This window comes from Phacochoerus africanus, chromosome 5, assembly GCF_016906955.1.
Source record: "Phacochoerus africanus isolate WHEZ1 chromosome 5, ROS_Pafr_v1, whole genome shotgun sequence".
Classification (NCBI taxonomy): domain Eukaryota; kingdom Metazoa; phylum Chordata; class Mammalia; order Artiodactyla; family Suidae; genus Phacochoerus; species Phacochoerus africanus.
This window is the reverse complement of record NC_062548.1, coordinates 81,413,818-81,437,275: the sequence shown is the minus strand read 5'-3', so window position 1 is coordinate 81,437,275 and position 23,458 is coordinate 81,413,818.

Genomic DNA, 23,458 nt, shown 5'->3' with positions numbered 1-23,458 from the left:
ATTGAATCTGCACCATAGCAGCGACCTGAGCCACAGCAGTGATGATGCAGTATTCTTTAATTGCTAGGCCACCAGGAAACTCCCAAATACAGTCACATTTCTTATTTTTACCACTAATAATGCCCATATACCTTTATTATCAGGAAATATAATTATCTGCCTATTGAGCCATCCCCTTAAACCTTCCTAGAACCCTATAATTTTAGTCCAAAGAGGTAGGTATTGTGTCTCAAACCAGTTCACGGTGCTGTTGTTTCAGTTGTCACCCCAAGATGTCGCTGTTGAAGACCGGTTTTGCATAGGTCAGCACACACTTGCTCTGTCTGTACAGGTCTCTGCCAGCCTACAGTAGTGCCACAGGCCAGGTTTTAAGGTGGCAGAACTTTTAATTGCTATACATCTGAATTCCCAAAGCCTGACACTGCCAGGGTGGCTGTCTCTGGATTGCCTTTTCGTACCTGTATGGAGGTCACCATCCCAGAATCCCCATAACCTCCTGCAAACGTTCCCTTTGTGGCCCTGGGTGTCCTTTCCTACCACCGGACTTTGATCAATGACATCCCAATGAGCTTTTGTAGGTTTCAGTCTCAGAGAGCTTGGGGGTAAAGGGGCCTTAGTTCCCTCCCTCCTTTAAGATCTGAGTAGTTCTGCCAATATGTCCCTCCCTTTTCAGAACGCTGCATGACACGGGATCTTAGGGAAGAATAGCCTTGCTAAATCAAGCACAAAGTCCTGTTATTCCTTTTAATTGTCTAAGATAAAGCTCTTACAGTCAGGGCAGGGGCACTGTTTGCAAAAAACAAAATTTTTTTTTAACTAAAAGGGACAAATTATCTGTTCCTCTTATAACAAAAAGGCTTGATCCAACATGACTCTCTCCTTCTAACTATAGAGAGGAGTCAGTAACTTCTTAAAAATTAATTTAGACCTTGCCTCACTGTGCTTCCTTTTCCAGATTACTGAAGATAAGAGACGATTGAGACTCGTGGAAGATAAATAAAGTGCCCAAGACTCCACAGGGACGGGGAGAAGAGCCAGGACGTAACTCTAAGGTCTGGGCACGTTCCATGGTTCTCCTTTCTTTTCCAAGAGGTTCTGTAGAAGGAAGAAGGAAGGCAAGCAGAAGTCAGGGTGGTGAGGAAGGGCTTCGGAAAGCGATCAAGTCTGGACCTGAGCGGGGAAATAGGGATTGGGATTCTTCCAGGGAACTGTAGGGGGAGTCCCTGAATGGATCATATTTCAGAGGTAGGAACAGACAGCTGGCGAGCATTCCCAAGGAAAGACCTAGTGATGGGGCAGCTCTAGAAGTGCCAGAGGCCTCTGTGCCCAATCCTTATATCCGTTCTACCCTATTCCTTAGTTAAAGGCTTCCCAGAGTAATGGTTGCTCTTCCCAGTCTCCTTTTCAGCTATGTGTGTTCATGTGACTTGGTTTTGGCCAATAAAATATAAGCAGAAATGTTTTGTAGAACCCCCTTAAAATAAAACAAATTTCCTTTTAACTTTTCTCCCTCCCTTCTTCCATCCTGATGGCTGGGAGATGTATGTGATGGTTGAGTCCTTTAGACGTCATCCGAGACCATGAGTACAAGGGCCAAACGTTAGAAATGATGTTGTGATGAGGCCATAGCCCCTATAATGGGTGGAGCTGCCATACCATCCCTGGACTGCCAATCTGTGACCTTCATTTAGGTATGAGGGAGAAACTTCTGTCTTATTTATATGAATGGCTACTTGAGGTTTTCTATCACATGCAGCTGAATTTGTTTTTAACTGCAGTAGCCAGCCTGTATTATAGGAGGAATCCCTGAGGGCCAGGCCAAGGAGTCTGGGCCTTACCCTATGGGCCAGGGGGGAGTGAGAGAGTAACATGACAAAAGCCATGTTTTAGTAGTGTTCATTTGGCCTCTCCGTACAACATCCACTAGTGAGAAGAAAGTAAAGAGCTGCAGACTGTTACTCTAGCACAGTTGCTGGGCTGGTGAGGGAGTGGAGGGTTTGTCTAACCTGATTTCTCAACTGCTCATTCTGAGATGTCAGGCCGACCAGCAGAAATCCTGTATTCTTAAAGTCTCCATAGCTTTCTAGAAGGGCAGCAAAACTTTGGGACTGACAGAGTCTGGTTTATTCCTCCTGGGCAGTGGTGAGGAGCAGAGTTTTGAAGTCAGATCTACCTTGGTTCAAGTTCTGGCTTTCTCTTTTGGTAGCTATATGATTTAGGGCAGGTTATTTCATCATTCCTGGCTTCATTTTTCTCATCTATAAAACAAGCATAAAAATACCTATTTCATAGGATCAGGAGCTAAGCCATGTGAGAAGCTTAGCATGGTGTCTGGCCATGCCTGATTCACAACGGAAATGGCCACACTTATATGTTTTATTTGGGTCTCTGTTATCCTGACACTTTTATCAAAAGACTGTTTTAATTTGATAACTACAGACAGTGCATACATTTTGGTTTGAAACTTTCTGATAAATTAGATACTTTGAATTGGCCACCAACCTATTTTATGTTCTTTTTTTTCTTCTTATGGCTGTACCTGTGGCTAATGGAAGGTCGAATCAGAGCTGCAGCTGCTGGCCTTCATCACAGCAACTCAGGATCCAAGTCAAGTCTGCAGCCTAAGCCCCAGCTCATGGCAATGCCGTATCCTTAACCCACTGAGTGAGGCCAGGGATAGAACCCACATCCTCATGAATACTAGTTGAGTTCTTAACCCACTGAGCCACGATGGGAACTCTTATAAGAATGTTCTTATTTTTAATGACGAAATCATAGAAAAAACTTTTTTGGGCCTCGCCTGCAACATGTGGAAATTCCTGGGCCAGGGATTAAACTCATGCCATAGCAGCAACCTGAGCCACAGCAATGATAATTCTGGATCTTTAACCCACTGCACCACCAGAGAACTCCAGAAAAAAACTTGCTGTTCTTCAGTCCTATTCAGGGATGGCCTTGTGTGGTACCTGACGGAGTGAGTTAAACTCTCTGTGTCTGGTTTTTAGCTCTTGTGCTTTTAGACAACACTACATGACAGCTGCGGGCAGGATGCACGGCCCACTAACCAACCTCTGAACACTTATATGAACTCCCCTAGCTTCATTTTCTTCTCTCGCCATGCAGGACCTCCCCTCCTGCTTCCCTGAGAAAACAGAAACTGTTAGGAAGAAACTGCCTCAACCTCCTCTTCCCAATCTTGTCTCCTGTGCCCGGATCCCCCATCTTCCGTCCCCTTGTCCAAGTGGATGGTGTCCCTCCCGCCATCAAGGCTGGGCCCCTCCAGCTGGGCTCTGCACCCCCTTTCCTCCTGCCTTCTCAAGACCCTTGCACTTAACCATCACCCTGGGTGACTCTTTGTTTTCAACCTCTCCTTCTCCTGGCTTCTTTCAATTGGACCTTGGCACATGTTCAGCATTCATGAAGCACAAAAACGTAAAGAACTTTCTTTCCCCACTATTATGAGAAAGTAGTTTTGACTGCTATGAAGACCCAAAATAATGGAAGCTTAAAAGATGGGAGTTTACTCTCTGTCCCGTCAGTGTCCAGGGCTGGTGGGGCAGCACCGTGGTGTTGGGACCTCAGCCTCTTCAGTCTCTCTGCACCAGCATCCCCAGGGTGAGGCCCTTGTCTGCACATTTTTGCTGGCAGAATGGGAAAGAGGGTTGAGGAGGACAGGAAGCCCTTCCTTGTAAGGGTATAACTTCCACTTACATGCCAATGGCCTAGAACTAGCAACACAGCCATACCTAGCTGCAAGAAAGGCTGGGGAATGGAGCCATTATTCTGATATTGAACTAAACAAAGAGGCTCTATTACTACGGAAGAAGGAGGATGGGTGCTGGGGTACAACAGGCATCTTCTACCACCCTAGGCCCCATCTTCCTCAAGTGTATTCCAAACTCCATTTTCTCTTTCTCAGTCCAATTTTTCAAAGTTGTCCACACTCATTACTTCTACTTCTCCTTCTATTTATTGTCTGTATAGGTTTGCAAAAGTGTTTGGAGGAAAGAAAGGAAGAAAATTACATAAGTCCATATGAGGATAATAACAGTACATTTAGTTTCAGTAAGTTTGGTTGAAAGTACTAGAAAACCCAATCCAGACTGGCTTTAACACTTAAAAAGGAATTTATAGGCTATGTAGCTACAAAAATCTAGTCGTAGGGCTCAGGCATCATTGGTCAAGGTTCTGGCTCTGTTTCTCCAAGATTTCATTTGGTTTTGATCATGGCAGCAAGTTATGTAGGAATACAGATTCACCTTTACATAACCTGTCTTCCAGGGAAGAATGTTCGTATCCCAGAGTTCCCGGCAGAAGTTGTAAGACCCACGAGCTGGAATGGAGTTATGATCAGAGTTGATCATTACCATGGTTAGGGCTCTGTGGCACCCTGGGCTAGGTTAGAAATAGCCTTTTCTGGAACCTGCTGGACTCGTCAAAGAGGCTTTTGGGAGTTTCCATGTGGCACAGCGGGCTAAGGATCTGGCGTTGTTGCTGCAGCAGCTCAGGTGCTGCTGTGACACAGATTCGATCTCTGGCCAGGGAATTTCCACATGCAGTGGGCATGGCCAAAAAAGTTTCACTTTTTGCCTCCTAATTTAAAAAAGAAATTAAATTTTTCTTCTGTCTTGGACTTCTGTGCAGACACAGCTGAGTCCAAGAAACATACCATACACAACCCATCCCCAGGATGGTGCAGAAACTGCATCAAGAAACTCTGATCACAGACATCTGAATCTCAGGAGTTCCCATTGTGGCCCGGCGGTAATGAACCTGACTAGTATCCATGAGGATGTGGGTTTGTTCTTTTTTTTTTTTCCTTTTTCTTCCCTTTTTAGGGCCACAGGGCTGCTCCCGCAGCATATGGAAGTTACCCAACTAGGGGTCAAATTGGAGCTACAGCTGCTGGCCTACACCACAGCCACAGCAACACCGGATCTGAGCCTCATCTGTGACCTGCACCATAGCTCACAGCAATGCCGGATCCTTAACCCACTGAGGGAGGCCAGGGATTGAATCCACATTCTCATGGATTCTACTTGGGTTCGTTAACTGCTGAGCCACGAAGGGAACTCCCCCTGTCAGTGAGCGAGGAATAGAGAAGAACCCTAAAATGATCTTGACTGTTTGTACACTCTCCTCCGCTCTGCTTTAATACGTAGCCATGGTAATCTGGGGTAGGTTCAGCCTTTTTAAAACATTTAACCGGTCAGGGTAGGTTAGGTTATGCTGTGGTGAAAAACAATGCCCAGATCTTGGTGCTCCAACAGAGATTTCATTTCTATTCATTCTACCTGCCCATCTTGAGGGCTTTCCCCGTGGGCCTCATTCAACAACTGGAGCTGATAGAATGATGACAGTGGCAGGAAGAAAAAAATGTGACACATTCTGGATTGGCTCTCAGCCTTTGCCACCTGAAAATGACCCATGTCACTTTCAGTACCTTTCCTTTGGCTCATTGAGCAGGTGGAAAAGTGCAGTTCCACTGCATTTCCAGAAGGGGGAGAGTGAGAACATGGGTGCCCGCCTTGGGATTGCTACAAGCACTTTTAATTTCTCCCCCTCTCCCAGTTAAATTCACTTAAAACCTGTAAGGTAACTAAGAGCTCCATTTCAGGGTTGAGGAAACAGCCTGGGTCACTGCCATCCTCTAGGACAGGAAATGCATCCAGCCGGCAAACGGCTGGTGACATCTTGTGGCAGCCAAGAAGCCTCTGACTACTGGCAGTGTGGGGAGAGGAGCAGGTATACCTGCATGCAGGGAAGAGTGACCAGAACTGGCCCTGGCTTCTGAGCTGAGAGGCTTAGGGTTCAGGATTGGGGTTATAATAGGTTATAATAGGGCCAAGGAGTTCCCATTGTGGCCCGGCGGTAATGAACCTGACTAGTATCCATGAGGATGTGGGTTTGTTCTTTTTTTTTTCCTTTTTCTCCCCTTTTTAGGGCCACAGGGCTGCTCCCGCAGCATATGGAAGTTACCCTTGGGGTCTTTGAAGAGTGACAGAAACACTCCCAGCCAGGGAAGCAAGACATGCAGTGATGTGTGGCACCCTCCATGGGAACTTCGTGGACATGGTTGGTAAGTACAGATAATGACATTGCATCATGACTATAACATAAGCTAGTTGAAAAAAGTAAGACACAAAAGTACTACGAGACTACAGTTTTAAAAGAGCGTGTGTGGGTGTGTGTGTGGGTGTGTGTGGGTGTGTAGTAGGCGTGAAGCTCAGCCTGAAGACTCTATGAGCAAGAAATATTTAAGCCCTTTATTTCCTTTTAATCAGCTTAATTCTGCCTCAAAGCCCTCCCTCATCTTGGTGGGAATTTACCCTCAGTGATTCTCAGACCTCTCTGTCACCACAGTTGTTCCAGGGCTCCTGGTCCATAGCACCAAAGTACCAGGATGCTCCTGTGATTTTTGACCATATGTGAACACAGGCCCCACTGCAGACTTCCTCTGTTCACCCGGTCCCTATTGGCTTTAGTGCCTGCTCTGGGCACAGGAATCTTGGAGAGCCTGAAGACTGGCCTCCTTGACCTACCCTCTGGAGCATCACCTCTGAGGTCTTGCCACCTCCCTCCTCTCAAACCTGCCTTTCCTTCTCCCTCCATCCCTAACTCTCTGCCACCTCAAGACCCCTCCCACCTGCCCCTTCAGACACATAATCTCATCAATGGGCTTAAGGCTTTCAAGAGGAAGAAGTTATATTAGCCCTGCCACAATACTTGAGTAAAGGGATTACCAGCAACATGAGAATTAAATGATTTGAAAATTACCCTATTGCAAACACCTAGAAATACTGAGTTTTCAAGAAAAAAGAAACCTGTAGGTTCCAAGTCTAGAACCAAGACTTCATTTTGCTTTTCAGGATGCAAGAAGCAATGGTAAGTAGCCAAAGGTGCTGTCTGCACGTGTGAGCTTGAGAAGCTCAAGGATAAGGAGCATTTTCCACTGGAGTGGGAAGAACAGTGGAAGGACAGAGTGGTGCTTAGTTTGTGGCCTCTATAGATTCCAGGGACTCATAGCCTGGCTCTCTTTTAGCAGTTGTGTGACTGACTTATCTACCGCCTAGGAAAATCTGAGGCTATGAAAAGGTAAAGCAGTGATTAAGGTGCTTAAGACATAGTCAATGCTCTTTAAATGGGCGTTTTGTTATGTTTGGATTTGATAAGGTTTAAGGTCCCTGCCAATCCCCAGCTCATGGCAGACCGCGGCACAGAGTGGCTCTTTCCCTTGCTGCCACAGGGTGGCGCTTTGCCACCAACGAGCTTTCCTCTCCTTCAGGCTCCCGCGCCGGAAGCCGGAGCCGGCCCTGAGACTTGCAGGTCTGCTTCGTATTACCAAGCACGACCCGGCGGCCCAGACACCAATCCAAGCATTCATCTGTCAGATAATGGGAAAACAGGCCTCAGCTTTGAGCCCAGCTGGAATACAAAAGTAAGGTCGGCACAGAGTTGAATGAGGACTGTGTGAAAGTCGTCGTAGAAGCCAAGGGCTCCCTATTGGAAAGCTAGAGGGGAGGGACGCCTTATGATTCTGTAAATCAGCGTCGGCGTGACCCCGGCTCCTCACCCCACAGATTCACGCTTTGGCTTTTTGCCAGTCTTGTGTGTGTGTACGTGTGTGGGTGTGTGGGTGGGTGTGTATGTGAAAGAGAGAAAGAGGATGAGGCAATCAGGGTTGGGCTGGTGGGGTATTTTTTTTAAGGAGTCATTTTCTAAAGTCTCTCAAGCTCTAGCCCCTGAGTCACAATCACTCCGAGGGCTTTTTAACACACAGATGGGAGGTCTCTTATGGCTCAGTGGGTTAAGGATCCAGTGTTGTCACTGATGTGACTCAGATCCCTGCTGTGGTGCAGCTTCAATCCCTGACTGGGGAAATTCCGCATGATGTGGTGTGGCCAAAAAAAACCCCAAACAAACACCAAACTAAAAACAAACAAACAAAAAACCCACAGTTGGCTAGGCTCCACCTCCAGAGTTTCCAATTCAGTGGAGGGTCTGGGGTGGCCTGATAATTTGCATTTCAAATTCCCAAGTGGCCCAGAGACCACTGCTCCAGGGACTGCCCTTTGAGAACCACGACCCTACACTCCTGAAAAGCTAACAAATTGTATAAGCCCAGTTCAAGAGAAGGCTGTGACTCCAAAGGAAATTAGTCCAAATCCCCATCCCCATTACCTCCTTCATTGTCCCCATCCCTTCCCATGCGGAGTCCTCAGCTGTTTCAGTAAGTCACCTTTCACTGCACACCCAGGCCATGGCTGGGCAGTGGCTCATCAGAACCCTGATGTGGTCCAGAAGGCTGGCAGGGAGCTGGGAGCCAGGGTTCTTCCGTAGGTGAGAGCCCACTTCTCCCCTTCACCACAGGCTCGTAACTCATAATCCTTGCTCTGTCCCAAGCAGGATGATAAGACTCTCAAAGCATGGTTAGCCCCACTTTGAGCACAAAACCTGCAGAGACCATGCTCTTTGCCTGTTGCCATCAGTTCAAGGCAGGGTCACTTTCCCCAATAAATAGGTGGAAATGGCCGGGCCCAGATTTTGATGGGGGTATTGGATAGCTCAGAGGAGGTGCAGACAAATCAGATAGGGCCCCAGTGGTTGAGATGGGCTGATTGGCATGCTTGTCTGGGAAAGAGGAAACAAAGGAAAAGAGCCTGGGTCCCTCATCTGAGTTCCTCAGGCACTGGTGTTTCCAAATCTCAGTCTCTGTCCACTAGTGCTGAGCAGAAACACGGAGACAGAGTTTTGAGTGAAGGAGAAAAAAATAGCTTTATGGCGTTACCAGGCTAAGGAGGCCATAGCAGGCTTATCTTCTAAAGACTGGGCCCTCCTTTGGGAGAGAACAGGAAGGGGTTTTATAGTTTGGAAGTAGAAAATAGGGCCACGGATAAGGATCTGGGTAGATGCAAGCTTTCATTCTTCAGAGTTGGTGTGTAGTGGCCCCAGGACTGGTTCTAGCAGTCTTCCTCTTTTGTTTTCAGTTGTTGGATGTTTTAGTTCTGCAGGACTCAAAGATGTTGTGTCGCTTGGGGGTGAGTGGGCTTCAGCTTGCACACAGGTAGGGAATTCTCTCCACTCCTTCTGGGCTCATTCCCTTGCAGGAACTGAGCTGCTCTGGGTCTGCTCTCTTTCGAGAGATGGGCCAATCTGTTTGAAGGCCTCAGTCGGAGTGCAAGTACAATTTTTGGACTGTGCCTCCTCTCATTTTCTGTCTGCAGCAAACCTTATTTGCTGTTTGTGGTTTTGTGTGTATCAGAGTGGAGTGAGCTACTCTGGCATTTGCAGGATGGGAAAATTCTACCTGTTCCATCTGGGCTCACTTCCCTTTCAGAGAGAGAGCCATTCTGGGCTTATTGCAAGCCACTCTTGGTTCATTCTCTTTCAGGAGCCAGGCCACTCTGGAAGCCTCTGTCTGAGAGTGTAAGTGGAATGTATAGATTTGTGAGGTCATACGGTATGTATGTCTTTCTTTGACTAATTTCACTATTTCACTCAATATAATACCCTCTGTTGCATCTGTGTTGTTGCAAATAACAAGATTTCTTTTTTTACATCTTCTTTTTTTTTGTCTTTTTTGTTGTTGTAGTTGTTGTTGCTGTTGCTATTTCTTGGGCCGCTCCTGCGGCATATGGAGGTTCCCAGGCTAGGGGTCCAATCGGAGCTGTAGCCGCCGGCCCACGCCAGAGCCACAGCAACGCGGGATCCGAGCCGCGTCTGCAACCTACACCACAGCTCACGGCAACGCCGGATCGTTTACCCACTGAGCAAGGGCAGGGACCGAACCCGCAACCTCATGGTTCCTAGTCGGATTCGTTAACCACTGTGCCACGACGGGAACTCCTTTTTTTACATCTTCTTTATCCATTCATCTGCGATAGACGCTTAGGTTGCTTCCATATCTTGTCTGTTATAAATAATGCTGCGGTGAACATAGGGATACATATAACTTTTTAGATTTAGTGCTTTTATTTATTTATTTATTTATTTAAATAAATATGCCAGAGCCACAGCAATGCAGGATCCGAGCCGCATCTGCAACCTACGCCACAGCTCACGGCAACGCTGGATCCTTAACCCACTGAGCAAGGCCAGGGATCAACCCCGCAACTTCAGGGTTACTAGTCGGACTCGTTAACCACTGCGCCACGACAGGAACTCCTAGTGCTTTTATTTTCTTCAGGAAAATACCCAGACATGAAGTTACTAGATCATATGGCAGTGATGGAACTATGTTCTGATTGTGGTGGTGGTTACACAAATCTATACATTTGTCAAAACTCAGAACTGTACACCAAAAAGAGTGAATTTTACTGTATATAAATTTGAAAATAATAATTCAATTGCTATAAAAATGTCAAACGATGTAGAAGTATGGAAATGAAGACATGTGAGGTCCCTTTACACAAAAACAGTACAGAGCCGTGCACCTGCTTCCCTGAGCTAATTGTAGTTAGTAGTTTACTAAGCATCCTTTCAGATTGTTTCTTATGAAAATACATGAAATTATATAGAGAGTTTGTTTTCCATAGCAACGTGGATATAACCAAAGCAAGTTTTCCAAGGTGAGAAAGAAAATTTTTATGAAGATAGTGGAATGGTTTTTTTGTTTTTTTGGTTTTTTTTGACTGCGCCCTGCAGCATGTGGAAGTTCCTAGGCCAGGGATTAAATCCTTGACACAGCAGTGACCTGAGTCACAGCAGTGACCACACCAGATCTTTAACCTGCTGAATCGCCAGGGAACTCCACAACAGAATGTTCCTTGGGAACCTAAGATGTGTTCCCTGTGTCTTTTTATGCATTTATCATTTAAAGTTCCCTTTGTCTTTTTTATCTCAATGAATTTTATTATATTTGTAGATGTACATCATCCCTTTGTCTTGATACAGAGTCTAAATCATGTTCTTATCATTGGATGTTGGCATCGTGGAAGGAGCTGGGCCCTGTAGTAGGGCAGATGGGCTGGAATCAGGGCTCTCAACTTGACCATCTAGGTGACCTTTGCAAGTCATTACCTTGACCTTCCCCTATTGGATTCACAGGTTTTCTTATGCAGGTTTAATACCGTAGATGCAAATGCCTGGTCGTCATGAGTACAATCAGTAATTTTACTGTTTGAATCCCGTCCCTTACTTCCTCTGCAGGCCATTGACCTCAGACCTAAGGAAAATTAAATCCCTCTCTTGGAGGGCTTTCCTGAGTGCCTACTAAATGGGTTTTGCCAACAGCCTCCCCCTTCCACCAAGGCAGCTGGGTCCTTCTCAACTCTTTGCAGCTCAGCACCAATAAACAGCTGAACCTTGCTATGAAATCTTGCCTAACAGGGCCCATTTTGAGTTTGTTCTTCAAGCCTTTCAAATGGCTGCAGCCTCTGCAATGTCCCTGTAATGCCCAGTGACAGAACCCAGCAGCTTCCGTGAATGGCTACTGGAGACTCATGTCCTTCTGTAAAGAAACTCAGACCCCTGGGCCAGTAGGGTCAGCCTTGCCTTTGTCTCAAAACCTCCAGGTTTCAGGGGTCAGCCCCTTTCACCAGGTTGTTTAAATATCTACGCAGATAATGGCTAAAGGGCATGGGCAAGACACCCCTACCTAATCTTTACCTTCCTTTAATCAATTAACAAATATTGATCATCCCTGCCCTGAGCAAGTATGGAGCAAAACCCTGTAAGGTGCTCTCAAGACTTTTGCAGGCCAGCACTCTTCGTTTGCTAGGTCAGCGATAAACAAACGGATGACAACCTTAGCTGAGTCCCCATCACCCTTCCTGCCAAAATTTAAACCAGGTCAATTCTTCCAGCCTAGCGCACCATTTAACGCTTATTGTAGCTGAACTGTTAAATAGCTCTGGCAGCTCAGTGAAGGCCCAGCAGGTCAGGAGCTTCTGGAAAGAAATTCACATCCCTGTCCACTAGGGTTAGTCTTGTGTTTATCCTGGAAACCCTGGTCTCAGGGCTCAGAACTAAATCTATTGAGGCAAGGCAGGTGGCCTAGCTGGGAGCTCACTGCCAACCAAGTGTGTGGCCTTTCAACAAGTCACTTACCTCTCTGTGCTGTTTTCACTTGTCATTTTCTAATTGGTGTGGAAATAAGACCATGATCTCTGAATATTTTAAAATGTGACTTTTGCAGTTTACTAAAATTCTGCGGGCAGAAGCGAAGGGAGGAGCTAGCAACCTGAAACTACTATCTTTTCCCAGTTTTCAACCCAACATTTTATGAGTCCTCATTTACATAAGAGGTTCTCCCCAAAACTCCACACAGACACCCTCTTTCCTCAACCCACTTCCAGAAATGGTGTTGGAATTCAGAAGAGGGAAGTCTTGTACTTACAAGTAAACAAACTTTTATTAGATGTTTGTAGGACAATTCAAGTTGATATTTTGAAAGCACATGGAGTAATAAGAAACAAAATAAAATGTATTCTTTTTTTTTTTTTTTTTTGGTCTTTTTAAGGGCGGAACCCACAACCTATGCAAGTTCCCAGTCTAGGGGTTGAATCAGAGCTGCAGCTCCCCGTCTATACTACAGCCACAGGAACATAGGATCTGAGCTGCATCTGCATCCTACACCACAGCTCATGGCAACACCAGATCCTTAACCCACTGAGCAAGGCCAGAGATCAAACCTGTGTCCTCATGGATACTAGCCAGGTTCATTACCACTGAGCCACTACAGGAACTCCGGTAAAATACATTCTTTTTTTTTTTTTTTTGACTTTTTGTCTTTTGTTGTTGTTGCTATTTCTTGGGCCGCTCCCGCGGCATATGGAGGTTCCCAGGCTAGGGGTCCAATCGGAGCTGTGGCCACCAGCCTACGCCAGAGCCACAGCAACGCAGGATCCGAGCCGCGTCTGCAACCTACACCACAGCTCACGGCAACACCACATCGTTAACCCACTGAGCAAGGGCAGGGACCGAACCCGCAACCTCATGGTTCCTAGTCGGATTCGTTAACCACTGCGCCACGACGGGAACTCCCAAAATACATTCTTGAAAAGAGATTCTATATAAAACTAACAAGTAAACAAGTAAAGCAAACATTTTAAAGAGTTTGAAGACACATTATAAATTTAATTTTAAAAAGAGGTCATGCTCGTGAGAGAATTACAAATTAAAACAAGATACTGACCACACCAAATGCTGGTGAGGATGTGGAGCAACAGGGACTCTCATTCCCTGTTGCACTGATAGGAATGCAAAGTCATGCAGCCACTTTGGAAGACAATTTGGAGGTTTCTTACAAAACTAAACATACTCTTACCATGTAATCCAGCAATTGCATTCCTTGTTATTTACCCAAATTAATCGACAATTTAGGTTTATACAAAAATTACACACAGATTTTTTTTTTTCTTTTTTGGCCTTCCTACAGCATGTGGAGTTCTTGGACCAGGGGTCAGATCTGAGCCACAGTTGCGACTTATGCCACAGCTGAGGCAATGCCAGACCCTTAACATGCTGTGCCAGGCCTGGGATTGAACCTGCATCTTTGTTCTCCAGGGATGCTGCCAATCCCATTGTGCCACAGCAGGACCTCCCTTGCAGACACTTATAGCAGCTTTACTCAAAACTGCCCAAATTTGTAAGGAAGCAAGATGTCTTGCAGTGAGTGAATGAATAAAAATAATGTGGTACAAAAAAAAAAAAATGGAGTTCTCTTGTGGTACAGTAGGTTAAGGATCCAGTGTTGTCACTATAGCAGCTTGGGTTGCTTCTGTGGCACGGGTTCACTCCCTGGCCCCAGAACTTCCACATGCCACGGGTGAGGCCAAAAAGAAGAATGTGGTACATCCAGTCAATGGAACATTATTCAACTCTAAAAAAGAATTGAGCTATCAAGCCACAAGAAGACATGGAGGAATCTTAAATGAATATTATTAACTGACAGAAGCCAGCTGGAAAATGCTACATAGTATATGGCTCCAACTATATGACATTCTTGAGAAAGTAAAAGTATGGGGACAGTAATAGGCTCAGTGGTTGCCAGCAGTTAGGGGGAAGGGAGGGATAAATAGGTGGACCACAGAGGATTTGAAGGGCAATGAAACTGTTTTGTGTGATATGATAATGGTGGATATATGTCATCATATGTTTGTCAAAACCCATAGGAGGTATAACACCAAGAGTGAACCCTCTTGTCAACCTTGGACTTTAGGTGATAGTGACATGTCAATGTAGGTTCATCAGTTGTAGCAAATGTACCCCTCTGGTGGAGATGTTGATTAGTGGAGGGGCTGTGCCTGACGGGGGACAGGGAGTAAACGGGAATTCTCTATATTTTCTGCTCAGTTTTGCTGTAAACCTAAAACTGCTCTAAAAATAATCTGTTTTAGAAAAGGAGGGGGTAAGGAGTTCCTATAGTTGCTCAGTGGTAATGAACCTGACTAGTGAACCTGAACATGAGGACATGGGTTCAATCCCTGGCCTTGCTCAGTGGGTTAAGGATCTGGTGTTGCTGTGACCGTGGTGTAGGCAGCAGCTGCAGCTCTGATTTGCCCCCTAGCCTGGTAACTTCCATATGCTGCTGGTGTGGCCCTACAAAGACAAAAAATAAAAAAATTTAAAAAATAAAAAAGGGGGATAGAGATCATGATATTCGTTCAAAGTTTTAAACTTTTCTAATATCGGACATAACGTGCTTTTCATTATGGTGGGGAGGCTTACTAGTTTTTGTCATCACCATGTCTTGAAATCTTTTTTTTTTTTTTTTTTTGTCTTTTTAGAGCCATACCCTCAGCATATGGAGGTTCCCAGGCTAGGGGTTGAGTCGGAGCTGTAGCTGCTGGCCTCCACCAGGGCCACAGCAACTTGGGATCTGAGGCGTGTCTGAGACCTACACCACAGCTCACAGCAACGCCGGATCCTTAACCCACTGAACAAGGCCAGGGACTGAACCTGCATCCTCATGGATGCTAGTCAGATTCATTTCTGCTGAGCCCTGATGGGGACTCCCTGAAATACTTTTTTAGAGTACTGTTTCAGTGCCCACATGAAACAATAGTGTTTAAGTGTACCATGATGTATTTGTTTTCCTAATATGGGATGATTTATTTCCTTGTGTATGTATGTAGCTCTTATAGATAACACTGCATTTATAGCTAATAACCTGCTGCTCACTATGTGCCAGGCACTGTTGTAAGTGCTCTGCAAGTATTAACAAATATTTATTCTGGATAACAGTCCTAAAACGTTTTACAAGACCCATGTAAACAGACGGGGAAATTGAGGCCTAGAGAGGTCAAACAGCACAGCTAGGATTTGACCCAGGTAGTTGGGCTTAGGTAGTTGGGCTTCAGCCCCTGTGCTCAAATCCAGCAGGCCAAGTTGAAATGCATTGCTGGTTATTCCTCCTTTCCTAGAAGAGGAATTTCCCCATGGGAAGAACACAATGCAGGCATTTAAGCCACTCTCCAGAGAATGGCACAACCCCCCTCCTTCTGCAGAGCTACAGGGCCAGGGTCAGCCCAGCATAGCCAACACTGAGTGCTGTGTTTGTTCGTATTATCTATGTGGGGAAAAAATGAGATTTCATCATTGAATTTTGATTTCTTTCATTTCTTATTCCTTTTTTTTAATTATTTTTATTTTTTTTATTTTTAGGGCCTCACCTGCCATATGGAAGTTCCCAGGCTAGGGGTCGAATTGGAGCTGTAGCTGCAAGCTACCATAGCTCATGGCAACAGGAGATCTCCAACTCACTGAGGTCGCATTAAACCCGCATCCTCATGGATGCTGGTCGGATTCATTTCCACTACACCACAACAGGAACGCCCTGTTTCATTTCTAATGTACTGTATGGTCAGGCCATTCGAAATGGCTGTTCTTTTGCTCTCTGTACGTCCCCTGCTCCACCAGGCCCTGCTTCACTCACACAACTATACAGTCCTCTTAATTATAGGGCTTAGTTAGCTCTTGGTAACTGAGCCCACCTGAAGTCAGTTTCCCCTTTAAATGGTAGCCTCTTTCTCCCTTGGGTAGTGATGATTGCCGCCATGTCTCATCTGCCACACACGGTGGGGGTGTCACTCCAGGACCCTTTGTATAAGATCCCCCTGCCTAATAAGCCATGGATGTCTCTGTCACTGTCCCTGAGCTCTTTCTTTGTTCTCGAGGTTGGGTAACTGCAAGGCTTGCAGGCCTGCAGGGTGCAGCCCAGCATGTACCTAAGCATTTTTCTTTGGTTTACCTGTATTTTGTATTTTTGTTCCAACAAATAAGCTGATGTGTCACTTGTCTTTATTTTCCATCAAGTATTTTGATATTTTTCTTAGCGCATCAAATAATTCTTTATACATTAAGACTAGCAAACTCTTGCATGTTCTGTTTACTGCAACTGTTTTTCTCAGTTTTCGAGCAGTTTTATTTTACTCAGGCATTGTTTCACGTTCACTCTTGTTTAGTAAAATCTATTGGTTTCCCCAACCACCCCCCCCACCCCATTCGTGCTTTCTTGGTCTTCCATTCCTCCTCAGAAATCACTGGGCTAAAGAAGAACAGCTTTTCTTTGGAGTCAGGGCTTGTCAAGCAGGTTCATCCTTCTTCCTTCTCTGGACCCAAGGTCCTCCAAGCTCCACGCTAACATACATGCCCTCTCCACAAGTTTCCATGGCAGCCATGCTCTGGTGGCAATGGTGAGCTGGAGTCTCCCTTACAAGCCTTCTGTGTTCTAGAAGGGTTTTAACACAGATTGTTGAAAAAACAAAAAAGGCATTTCCGTGCTCTGAGGACCTGGATAGGTGTGAACATCAACCACAAGAGAAGCTGGGAGAGGCCCTGTCCTCAGCGGTGGTCTTTGTGTTCCACCCAGTGACCTTTGCTTCCCCTTCATGTTGGGTGGGATTTCCCACATCCAGGAAGAGAGTTCAGAGGCTGGGCAGCCAAAAACTCAACAAATGTCCCTCGGAGCAGAAGGCTAGCCAGTCAGTCTCTGGGGCTGTGCTCACTGACCAGGGACAGATGGTATTCAAGGGGCAACAGGGGTCTCCAGGGACAGGGGCTCTGGGAGGCAGGTCAGAGAAGCTTTATCCCTGTGATTCCTAATCAGGAACAATTTGGGCAACATCTGAGGACATTTGGGGTTGTAACAGCTCAGGGGAGGGGAGCATCTAGCGGATAGAGGCCAGGGATGAAGCTAAACCCTCACAATGTGCAGGGCACCCTCCATCCCCCACAAAGGATTATCTGAACCAGAATGTCAGCAGTGCTGAGGTTGAGAAACCCGCTTTATCCAGAGGGCCTCACTGGTCACGTCAGCTCACTGGGCACGTCTCCTTACAGAGGAGGCTTGGCCAGAATTCAGGGCCAGACTCCACTTTCTGCATCTGGGACAGGAGAAGTGAGCGCTGTGTGGAAATGAAAGTCTTGCCAAGTCCCCAACCTAGGAGCCTGGAGCTCCTGGGCCGGTTGTGATGACAGAGACTCTGGAATGAGACTGGATAGGGACTTTCTTGCTCCCTTAACAAAATACAGGATGCTGGCACAGACATACGCTAGAGGTAGGACAGGATGGTCTGAGGCCCTGCGGCTGGCTAGGACCGGCATGGGGGCCTGTGGCTTCAACTCGGGGGAGGGAAGAGGAGGAAGCACCCAGGTGGGACAGGCGGTTTCCAGACAGACCTTAAAACCAACCGCAATTCAGTCCTCGAGTCCAGGCTCAGTTAATCTGAATTCACATAAGCACATCACGGGGGGCGGGGTCAGGGGAGTGGACTGAGGTCTCCAGAGGCGTAGGAGTTTGCACAACAGGGAAATAAGACAAATACCTATTTCTTCTCATCATGCAACAGGCAGAAATGAAAGCTCAGCCTTCTTGGTTGGTGGGATATTATTGTAAAAAGTATGGAGAAGCTTGATAAAGGCTTACTTTCCCCAAGTTCTGATTTCTGATAAGTGCCCAGATGTTGCTAATTTGTAAAATGTTTTTGAAACACTTTCAAGGTTCTTGGCAATTTTGAGCATCTCAGCAACCCTGTGAGGTGGGTGCCAGCACCCCCATTTGACAGGCAAGGAAACCGAGGAGGCATGGAAGGCAGGGCGGCTCACCCACGCCACAGGGCTGGCTGGCAGCTGTGCTCTCTGCCTCTGACTCTCCTATAGAAAACATTTGTGTCAGTTCCCAGGGGCTTCTTAGGGCACTCAGGCACTGTGGCCTGGACACTTTCCCTTCATTGTTGTTTCACTTTGTTATGAGCCTGTTCTCTTCCTCCTGGTCGCCTTCTCCTCCTTAGGTTTGGCACACTTTCCCCTTTGGGGAAAAACAACCTCTTAGCAGCCATCTACTTACAATTTGTCTCACGTGGCCAGGAGCTCGTTAGCAGCTGCTGCTCTTTATAAGAGGCCTGAGTAAACCAAGGAGGAGTTTGTCTTTGATATGAAGATTCAAGAGTGGGGAGAAACCCCAGGGTTGGCTTCCCTTCAAGGAGTCCTAATCTTCATTTTACTAAATTGATGCTAATTGCTGTTGGAACATTCATTTCATCTTTTTTCTTTTGGAGCTATGTTTATCTTAAATCTCTCTCTCTTAATCCTAGGTTTATTGTTAAATTAATATAGAATTATTTAGAAATATTAATCTATTTAAGACTGTTCAAAGGGCAGATGTTTTAGCACTGGAAAATATTTGTGTCTTAAGTGTTTATTATTCTGTATGTAATTATAAGAACTGTAAGAAATATTTTCTAAATAGTAATTATACATTTTTCTTTTTTTTAATTCTTATTGATTTTTGTCAGATTTCTATTTCACTGGTTTGGAGTGTTTAAACAATAAGGTGACACTCATTTCACCGCCAAGTCAGCCAGTTTCCTTTTTTAGGGCTGCATGTGTGGCATATGGAAGTTCCTAGGGTAAGGGTCGAATAGGAGCTGAAGCTGCCAGCCTAGGCCGCAGCCACAGCAATACCAGATCTAAGCCACATCTGTGACCTATGCCTCAGGTTGCAGCAATGCTGGATCCTTAATCCACTGAGCGAGGCCAGGGATCAAACCTACATCCTCAGGAATGCTATGTTGGGTTCTTAACCCTCTGAGACACAATGGAAACTCCCAGGTTCCCTCTTTTGCAGCTGGTGTTCCTAAAAGCTGAGACTTTAATCTGCAAAAGTCATTTTTAATAGCTTTGTTAAGGTATTACTGACACAGTTTGGAAGTTCTGACCTATGTATGCATCCATGAAACCACCACCACGGTTGAGACAACACATCCATCACCCTCAGAAGCTTTCTCAAGCTCACTTGTAATTATTCCTGCCCTGTCCACCTCCTTTGTTATTACTAAGAAACTATGGACTTGCCTTTCAACATCATAAATTGCATTCTAGAATTTTATATAAGTGGAATCATGCAATGTGTACTCTTTTTGCCTGGCTTCTTTCACTTAGCATAATAACTTTGTGAATTATCCACATTGTTGTGTTGTATCGATAGCTTATTCACACGGCATGGATAAATCCCAACTTGTGTATCATCCATGTACCTGATGAAAGAGTTTGGCTTGTTTCCAGCTTTGAGCTATTACAGTTAGAACTTATGCTCATCTGTGTACACATCTTTGTGTGGACATGTGCTTTCTTTTCTCTTGGCCAAATACCTAGGGGTGGAATGGCTAGGTCTTATGGTAGGTTTGTATTTAAAATTCTAAGAAATTTGCCAGAAAATGAAAAAGGAAAAGAACTGTGAAACTGTTTTTCCAAACATTTTACATTCCACCAGCATTGCATGATTTCTGATTCCTCCACACCCATGGCAAAACTTGGTAAGATTGTTTTGTTTTGTTTTGTTTTAATTTTAGACATTCTGCATGTGTGTAATGGGAGATCATTGTAGTTTTCATTTGCATTTTTCCTAGTGACTAGTAATGTTGAGCAGCTTCTTATGAGCTTATTTGTATCTTCCTTGATGAAATATCTGTTTAAATTTTTGCAAAAGTAAAATTTTGCACAGTGCATTGTTGCCTCATGTGATTGATTTGTCAAACACTACTGTGACCTACACCACTTGAAACACTGATTCAACCTTTCTAAGTGTGTGGTCAAAATCCTTGTGTCAGAAAAAGCTAACACTTCGGGGGTACTTGTCACATGCCAAGCACTGTGCTAAGTGTTTATGCATGTTAATTCATTTAATCATCACAACTAGCCCAAGGTCACATAGCCAGATGGGCAGTAGAGCAGGGCTTGAAGAGTTGTGTGGGGAAAAAGGAGCAGAAAGAAGCATCAGTGGGCAGTACTGAGCCTTCATCTAAGGTTTCTCTACAGGCTTTATGTAGGAGGGGGCCAGATGGTGAAACTGACCCAGAGTCCAGAGTTTTTCAAGGGCAGAGGACCAAAAGGCATGGTATTGACTGAGTTTGTTGGAGTGACTGAGGAAGTGGTCTTGGCTGGATAGAAGGGGGTGAAAACAGGCAGGAGGAAGAGGGGCAGTGAAGGAATTGGAGGACTCTGAAAGGGCAGAAGAGTGCTGAAAATATGAATGGTTTTGGTTAAAGTAGGATGTCAGAACTTGGGAATTCAGGGGTGGTGGGGTTCCTGGTGCTGATGGTGTTCAGAGCACCTGGAGGTTGGATGATAGGAATCGGAAAGTCTCAAAGAGATTTTCATTTATTTTAATTTCCTCTGGAGAAAAATACTGACACTTTGATTTTTTTGGCCATGTTGTTTTTACTCAGTGAAATTTATCAGTCTTTTCCCTTATGGTTTAGGGTGAACAACCATTCCAGTTTGCCAAACTCTGTCCTAATTTCAACACTGAAAGTCCCACATCCTGGGAAATCCCTTACTTCTGGGAAAATTGGGACAATGGTCAGCCTAGAAGCCATGGACTCTTTCTCGCTTGGACAGTTACTCATAGACTCCCACACAGTGTCTCAAACTTCATTCTCATCCTCTCTTCTTTACTGAATTCTTTCTGAAACTCAGCTCTGATTGTTTTGTGTACAGGTAATAAGGAGTGGAACAAACTTCACAGGAGTTCCCTGGTGGTCTAGTGTTTAAGGATCCAGGTTATCACTCTTGTGGTACGGGTTTGATCCCTGGCCTGGGAACTTCTGCATGCCACAGACATGGCCAAAAAGAAACAAAACAAACTTCAGACTGGTAGGAACCTACGTCTTCAATCTAATTCCCATTCCTCCCTTTACGTACTCAACATTCTAGCCAAATTTACTTACTAGAACTCCCCACCACAGGCTTTCCTGTCTCAGGCACCTGTTCAAGATCTTTTCCTTCCCTGAATTATCTCTTCCTTCCCAGCATGTCTACTCCCATTCTCTCTTTTGGATCCTCCTTTGATGTAACCTGGTCCAGGAAGGCTCTTGTTATATGAAATCTTCCTCCTTATAATCTGAAATCTTCCTCCCTGCACTTTTAGCTCCTCTATTAATTATAACAAGACAGAACATCTGACACCCAGTGGCTCAAACGAACAGTTGAACAGAAAACAGTCTATGGGGTAGATCTACATTCAGGCGTGGTTGGATCATTAGGGACTGAACCAAGCCATCTAGACTCTGTACCTCTCCCCTCCAGATGACCTCTCTCCTCAGGCAGATCTCCCATAGCACCGGCAGCTTCTTGGGCTTCATTATTCCAGGGAGTGGGAAAGAGTGGGAATCAAAGTGCCAACATCCCCGGAAGTCCTGAGATGCCCTCTTATTGAACCACCTGATTCCATCCCTGGGGCCAGGAGGATGTGGTTGTGCACTGCCCACCTCTAGGAGGTGCTGTTCATAGAGACTGCACTGCTAGCTCTGAGGTCCGAGGAAGTGGGACTTTCACCTCTCTGGGTCCCGATTTCTTCATCAATCAGAAGAGAGTAACATATCTCTGAGGTCCTGTGCAGTCCTATAGCTCTACCATTCATGTTCTGTGACTCTCCGTGGAAATAGTATTTTATTGGCTTTGTTGCCATGAAGAGCTCATATGAAGCCTCTTAACCTCTTTTTTGGTCAATGGTCATCCTCCTCTAGAAAAACAAGTGGGTGTGAGGTCTATTTTTTCTAAAAGAGGAAACTGAGAAACCCAAAGGAATTGAGATGTGAAAATAGTGCATCGTAAAAATTCTCTGTTCCATGTGGTCACCGGTTATATTCTATGTTAGACAGGTTTTGATGTGGCTTCCTTTGCTGAGAGTTCATTATGAGTGAAATGTTCTATGTGCATGTTATCTGATCCAGCTTCTCCTGGTGATCCCCATGGAATAGATGTACTATGCATGGTGTTCCCATTTTACAGATGAAGAAAAAAATAAGATCTGGAAAAGTTATGGAAGTTGCCTGTGGTCAACTTACTGAATGGCAGCACCTGGATTTGAACCTGTTTGCTCGGCTCCAAATTTTTGCTCTGCATCAATATGCCAAATCACCTATTTGTCACAGTCTATGCTGAAGTTCCTAGGTTCTCAGGCAGGGTTCCTACCCTTAGGGGGGAATATTTTCAATGTGTGCAAAAACATGGGTGTTCTTAAAGGATGATTCAAGTTTATAACATAATTTTATAGGGTAAATGTATTTTTATAACAAAAGTACAAAATATAAAATTCAACAAGCTATTCTTGGCAAAGGGGAGACACAGATGAGAACTGCTTCTCAGTGTATCAGCTGGGTCGGGAGTGGCCTTGAGATTTTTAAATTGATCTAAAGAAGATTTGTTTTGCTTTTTTGATGGTTGCTCTTTTTGTTAAATTTTATTGAAGTATAGTCAATTTACAATGTTGTATTAATTTCTAATGTATTGCAAAGTGACTCAGTTATGCATATATATGTTTTCATCTTCTTTTCCATTGTAGTTTATCACAGGATATTGTATATAGTTACCTATGGATAAACCCTGTTGTTTATCCATCCTATATATAATAGTTTGCTAATCCCAAACTCCCAATCCTTTCTCCTCACCCCCACTTCATTGGCAACCACGGTCTGTTTTCTATGTCTATGAATCTGTTTTCGTTTCATGGATATGTTGATTTTTGTCGTATTTTAGATTCCACATATAAGTGATATCATATGATATTTGTCTTTTTATGACTTTCTATAATAATCTCTAGGTCCATCCATGTTGCTGCAAATGGTATTATTTTATTCTTTTTAATGGCTGAATAATATTCCAGTGTGTGTATATACATACCACAATACCACATCTTTATCCATTTATCTATTGATGGATATTTAGGTTGTTTCCATAGAAGACAGTTTTTTGAAAGTTAAGAAATATAGATCTATACGATTATTGCAGGTTTTAATCATGTGTGTTTTCCACTAGTCTCCAAATGCTGCCCAGGGCTGTGCATATTCTACTAACCTTTCACAGTGAAGCCTGGTCAGCCAGAAGAGCTGGCTGGAGATTGCAGGGGAGCCTGGCCTCTGGAGGGGCCATACGTGGGCTGTGACTCAAGCAGCCTCTTGTCCCAGCCTGACTTTGTTCAACCTTGGTGTGACAGGAAGCACACAATGCAAAAATG